Source organism: Sturnira hondurensis, unplaced genomic scaffold (assembly GCF_014824575.4).
Source record: "Sturnira hondurensis isolate 20B ecotype Veracruz unplaced genomic scaffold, ASM1482457v3 Scaffold0004136, whole genome shotgun sequence".
NCBI lineage: Eukaryota > Metazoa > Chordata > Mammalia > Chiroptera > Phyllostomidae > Sturnira > Sturnira hondurensis.
In genome coordinates this window covers 27,837,266-27,843,914 of record NW_028076767.1, presented here as the reverse complement: position 1 = coordinate 27,843,914, position 6,649 = coordinate 27,837,266, and the positions used below count along the sequence as shown (strand labels likewise).

At 52.1% G+C, this 6,649-nt stretch overlaps 1 pseudogene; it reads left to right on the top strand.

Moving 5' to 3' along the window:
- The first annotated feature begins 621 nt into the window (after window positions 1–621).
- On the top strand, window positions 622–5,607 carry LOC118985978 (calponin-2-like; annotated as a pseudogene).
- The last annotated feature ends 1,042 nt before the right edge of the window (window positions 5,608–6,649 follow it).

The window sequence follows — 6,649 nt, the reverse complement described above, 5'->3', positions numbered from 1 at the left end:
CCAGAGTAATGCCACACCATCCACACAGCTGCTGAGGGCCTCCCCAGTCCAGAACACGGGCGGGAGACTTCCGGTCAAACATGGCCGACTGCACACATCTACCTCCACTATTCTCTGAAATTCCAATAACGTGGCATAAAGGCATTCAAAAGATGCACATCCACCCACGGCGACAAAGAGAACATGTGAAGAAATAACAGCAGATAAGAGGAGTCAACCAAATTCTGGAAGCTGGAAAGCAGATGCTGAGTGGGGGCTGATTAAAGACACCCAAGAAGTTGAAACCTGCCTGTCTGGGGGGAGTTATCAGAACACAAGGCAGCCTGAGATCCTCAGAAAAGTGTGAGGCAGGACTGAAAACGGAAGGGCTGGGTGGTTATGCCCTGGGGGGGGCAGGAGACACACGTGGATGGCAGAGTCTGGCTGCCCGCTAACATCCATCCTCCGATCCACACACCCTTCTCACAAGCGGGGCTACGTGGTGTGGCAGAAATGGCCAGCTGCCTTCTCATACCTGCTACCTGCTTCTAGCTAGCTGGAAAAGGTTTGGCTGTCGACCTCGCTTTCCAGACTCCAGGCATTTCCCAATCTCCTTTTACAATTAGGAGTGGCCACGGGGCTATGGACGTGGAATTCATTGTGAGGAAGTCAGGTGGTAGCTTTAAAAGAAGAAAGCCATCGTGCGCAACGAGGAGAAGGGCCGGGTGCGAGGGAGGGCAGAGCAGACAGATGGAAGGCGCCATCTGCGTGGAGTGGCTGCACCAGCCGTGCGTTGCCCACTCTAGGCTTCTTTTACACAACGGAGAAATACACTTTTTGCTACGATTATTTTAGGACTTTGTGTTGCGTGCATCTGATCCCAATTCCGTCTGATAAATTTGAGATGGAGACATCCCTCCCTTGCCCTCTTTCTATTCAGAGGTCCTAGAAGATCAGAATCCACAGAAACCTTAGTTAAGGAGTCCATAGAGCCAGGTGCAAATCTGGCCCACACATACGAACATAGGTTATCTCATGAGCTAGGTATGGATACAGGTTATCCTATGAGTTAGGTGTCTCTGTGGATTTTTGAATGAATTAGGTGTGTCTGTGTGTTACCCTGTGAGCTTGGCATTATGTGTGTTATCCCCACTCAACAGATGAAGAAGTTGGGGCTGGGACAGAACTTGTGCAAAGTCACAGAACTGTCCGAGGTGAAGCCAGGCCCCCGGACCACCTGCGATCCACCCTTGCTCTGTCAGCGTTCCCGTTTTGGTAATCCTTCATTCTCAGCCACTGGCCCAAAGTTCACAGAGGAAGACAGCAGAGCCAAGGAGGAGGAAGTACTTAAATGACCCTTGTCATATGGCAGCAAACCGATGGCACAGGCTCCCCTGCTGCATTGTGAACAAGCCAACCAGAGAGCGGGTTTTCTCTCCGCACCCTCAGCGCCCGGTGCAGGGCCAGCCTAGGAAGCTGTGTGCTGAATGAACGAAGTGACCCGCCCTCGGGGTCACACAGCTGGACGGCCAAACAGGGGTGCCACCTCAGGGGTGCCTGCCAGGGCTCTGCCCCCAGACCTGGCTGCTGTCCAACCTGCTCTGCTCTTTCCTGAGTACTGGCAGAGGTCAAGCGCACAGGCTCTCAGGTCTGGCCTATTCACACCCAAATTCCAGCGTCATCTCTCACTGTGACTCTGACCGTTTGGAGCCCTGGTTTTCCCACCAGTGAGTGCAGCTGATCACGGTGCCTGCCTCACAGAGATGATGCATGTTAATCTCTTCCCTGGGTGACTAGCTCAAGAAATAGTAGTTCTTATTGTGATGTATGTTTTGTATGAGTGTGTGGGATAGAGGCAGATTAATTTACCCATGTCTTTTTTTTTGAGGGTATGTTTATTTAACCTGGGGACAACGGAACAAGAAAGGGCTTAGGACAGAAGAAGCAATGGGAGAGAGGCAGGACAGGGCTGCTTTGACTCTCCAGAGATGTTACAGGGAAAAATGAGCCCAGCAGGCCTGCTCTGATGCACTGGAGAGTCGGCGGAAGGGGGATCTCGGGGACAGGTTCAGGGGTTTGCCCGGGATGCGCTGCTGCCGCCCATTGCTCCCCTGGTTGCGAGTCTCCTGGGGTCCCTGAGAGTTTACGAGATTCATGTCTGCGGGAGAAGAAGAAGGGGAAGGGGAGGCAAAGGGTGTGTCTCCCAGGAAGGGAGGCTCCTAAGTTGCCTGTCGTCAAGTCCTTTTCCTCAAGCACTGACTTGCCCTCCTTTCCTTCAAGGCTGCCTGAGCCCTGGGCAGGCCTGGGCTCGGGCAAAGGGCTCCTCAGGTCAAAGTGTCCCATGTGTCTTAGGAGCTTGGGAACAGTGCCCTGAATTGCCCACTTATGTTCCAGCCTTCCACCAACACACAACCACCGCCTGCTCTCCCCCCGGCCTTGGGCCAGCACTGGAGATCCGAGATAATTTGAACCTGTCCTATCTGTGAAGACCCTTCCCCTGACTGGTGGGGCTGGACAAGGTCACATGACTCTCCAATACAGAGAAGATGATGACAAGTCGTATTATCTTGCTGCCCCACTTCAGCAGAGATGCAAGAAGCTCCTCCACACCCCTCCCCTCCCCTCCTTCTGCACTGGCTGCTGGGGGCCTTCCCCAGTCTCCCCACAATTTGCTGAATGTGGGCCGAGGTGTGATGTGTGCCCCTTCTGAGCCTGGCCCCTCCAAACCCTAAACCCCTCTCAATACTCTCTTCCCCCTCTGAATGGCTGGAACAAGGATGAGCCTCAGGGCAACCTTGAGACCCACAGGATTCCGCCTGAGTGCCGGAAGGACTGAGCAGAGAGTCACCACCCACCCAGACTCGGTACATGAGCAAGAGCCCTATTTCTAGCACATTTGCCGGGTCTTTGTGGAAGTCCGCGTGTTGCAGTAGCTAGGGTTATCCCACCTAATCCACCTGCCTTCGAAGCCTGCTTTTCTGCTCCACCAAGTTAACGTTTCCCCCCCACAACTTGAACACTTGCATTCGGCGCCGAAGCACTCAGTTGCCGATGCCACTGTCACAGCTTCAGTCTTTGTTTCACTGGCGATGAGGCCCCTGATCAGTGCTCACAGTTGCGGATTTGGACGGTCTCACTCATCGGTTCTGTTTGCACGGGCTTCTTCTTATTGGCACTGAGAATCGTGAACTAGATTTTGTTCAGGAAGGATATGTGAAAGAATCCTGCGTGTTGGAGAAGGTGCCTCTCTTGTCTTCACATGTGAATGGCGTGCTGTGTGGGGGATGCATTTTGCGGGGAGCATCTCTCCCCATTCCTCCTCCAGCTCTGGAGACATTGGCCCATGGTGTGCGGACGCATGTGGAGAAGTTCAAGACCAGCTTGTGTCCCTCAGGTCCTGGCAGGGACCAGGCAACACACACGAACTGAGCAACTGAGGAGAGTTTAATAAAGGAATTATTGAATATTGACAGTTACCAGTTGAATACAGTCTGAGGATCTTGCATACGACATGGTAACTCCAGCTGATTGATAACACTATTGTATAGATAAACCTTGCTGAGAGAGTAGAACTGAAATGTTCCCACTGAAAGAAAGAGAGAAAGAAAGAAAGAAAGAAAGGAAGGAAGGAAGGAAGAAAGAAAGAAAGAGGTTAATATGTGAGGTGGTGGCTGTGTTAATTAACTCGAAGGGAGAATTCTGTTGAAGCAGGATAATATGAAGCTGGGGAAATCCCTAACAGTAGAATAAGGGAAACTGAGGCAAAATAATAAATAAGGCCAAACAGTCTGAGCAATTTACAGCCAGCCAATGCATCATAAGGTTTTATCTTCCCTAATCAAGGACACTTAGAGCAAATGGCTTACATAATCCACGACAGACTGGCTTCGGTCGCCATCCCTCTTCAATGATGTTCTTGATGACATTTGTTGAAGATAAAGCTAATGAGCCCTGACTGGCGTGGCTCAGTGGATTGAGCACCAGCCTGCAAACCAAACAAAGGGTCGCCAGTTCAATTCCTGGTCAGGGCACAGGCCTGGGTGGTGGGCCAGGTCCCCAGTGCGAACCACACATTGATGCTTCTCTCCCTTTCTTTCTCTCTCCCTTCCCCCTGTCTAAAAGTAGGTAAACCTAATCTTTTTAAAAATACCCTAACTGGAATTTTAGTATAATATAAAAATAAAAATAAAACTAGAAAATAACTCCTGACCCCTGTCTATGCATACTTTGGTGAATTAACCTATTGAAGGACAAACCTGACAAGCTGATAAATATTTTGTTAAGACCCTCCCCAGGGCCTCCCCTAGGACTCCTGCTGGCCAGAGAGAGAGAGCAAAAGCCTCCAAGGATACAGAGGATACAAAGGATACAGAGCACGCTCTCACCGGAGCATACCCAAACCCTGTGTCTCCTCTGTCTGCCTCCTAGACTCTGAGACCCCATGAGACTGGCAGCCGGGGGCAGCAGGCAGCAGCAGCTGGTCCCAGGTTTCCCCCTGACCCTGTCCCCAAGGCCGCCATTTTCTCTGACTTTCTCCTGTTGTTTCTTCTACCCCAAGCCCTTCCTTTGTTTCGCTCTCCCCAGCTTTGATAAACATCCTCTCAAAATCACATGGACTTGTGTTGTGAAATCTTTCCTACACAAAGTCAAGAACCCACTGGCTACCGGCTGGCCCGAGGCAGACCTGCTCTGGGCCCAGAGCAGGTGACACTTTCACAATATATACACACATCAGCTCGTCCCATCATAGTTGGGCTTCATGCAGTTCGACAAGGGGCCTCTGCAGGCTTCGGCTGAGGTCAAGAACTGGGTCCTGTCTGAATAGCATCCTAGAAGGAGACAGAATTCTGCAGTTGGACTGAGGGACTCACGGGCTCTTCCATCAATCCCGACTTCCAGAAGGGTCTGAAAGACAGAATTCTCCCGCGCATATTCACCAATAAACTGCATCTGGGCTCAGTACCCAAGATCAACTGCCCCATGCAAAATGGGCACCAGCTAGAAACCCTCTCCACCTTCATGGAGGCTGTGGTCATCCTTAGCACGAACCCTGCGGACTTGTTTAAGGCCAATGACCTGTTAAAGCGGGAACATGACACAGTGCAGCTGTCTCTTCTGGCTTTGGTAGGGAGGGCCAAGACAAAGGTGCTGCCGAGCGGTGTGAACATCGGCATCAGGTACTCTGAGAAGCAGGCACAGAACTTCACTGACGCCTTCGTGAGGACAGGCCAATGTGTCATCAGGCTCCAGGTGGGCCTCAACAAGTGTGCCAGCCCATCAGGCATAATGACAGATGGAAAGACAACCCCAAGAACCATATCCTGCCACCTGTGGACGACTCAGCCATCAGCTTGCATTTGGGCACCAAGACATGTGCCGGCCAGCTAGTCACGATGGATCCCGGGACGTGGCTGCATGTCTAAGATACCAAGCTGGGCACTGACAGGTGTGGCAACTCCTCCGTGTGCCTGCAGAACACGGAGCTACACACAGGCTACACACAGGGCGCCAATCAGAGCAGCCAGGTCTTTGGCCTGGGCCAGCAGTTATGACTCCAAGTACGGCCCACAAAGCCCAGCGGGCCACGGAGCTCCAGAGTCGGCTGGTGACTACCCAAGCACCAGCTGACTTCCTATGTAGGAAGGCCCTGAAGCAGGCAGGCTACTGAGGCTCCCCTTGCAGGTAACTCCGCACATCATCGCCCCATCTGGAATTTTGGGTTTTCCTGTGTTTTCATCTTGTTTTTCTATGTGTTCACGTGCTTCCTGCTGAGGGTCTGTGAAGCCAGACCCACATGCATGTGGGGTGGAAGTCTCTGCCAGGGCACAGCCAGGTAGTAAATTTCCCAGCAGGCTTTGGGCCACGCTGTTGCAGGGAAGAAATTTTCTTCCCTTGCTTCTGCCCCTCTTTCCTTTACTCTGCTGTTCAGTCTGTACCCAGAGAAGTTTCTGGCAGTTTTAACAAAACAAAGGCAATTGCTGGGGCATCGGTGAGTAGGAGCCAGCATGACTGTTACCTACTGCTGTGTAACAACAACCTACCCCAAGACTCAGCGGCTTCAACTAACAACCGTCCGCAGGTCAGGAATGTGCGGTGGGGTCAGGTGGGTACTTCTTCGGTTCCACGTGATGTGACCGGAGTCACATACTCACTTGGAGCTGCTCTGGTTTGGAGAGTCCAGCCTGTCTTCACTGGTGTGTTTGGTCTGTTGGTCAGAGTGGCAGAAAGGCAGCGAATGACAGAAAGGCAGCATCTGGACAGGCGAGTGAGTGGAGGGACTGTATGTGGATTCCCTAGTGTGATGGTCCCCGGGCAGTTCGACTTCCTACATTGCGACTCAGGATTCCCAGAGACAGTGTTCGAGAGACCCTGGGGAAGCTGCAAGCCTTCTTTTTAATTTACTTTTAGAGAGAAGGCAAAGGAGCAAGAAAGAGAGGGAGAGAAACATCGATGTATGAGAGGAACATTGATCGATTGCCTCTTGCACATGCCCCGACTGGGCACCTGGCCCACAGCCCGGGCATGTGCCCTGGCTTGGAATTGAACTGATGACCTTTTGACTTCTGGGATGATGCCCAGCCAACTGAGCTACACCAGTCAGGGCACTGCAAGGCTTCTTATGGCCTACATTCAAAGTCCAGGAATGTCACGTTCGCCACGTTCTATCAGG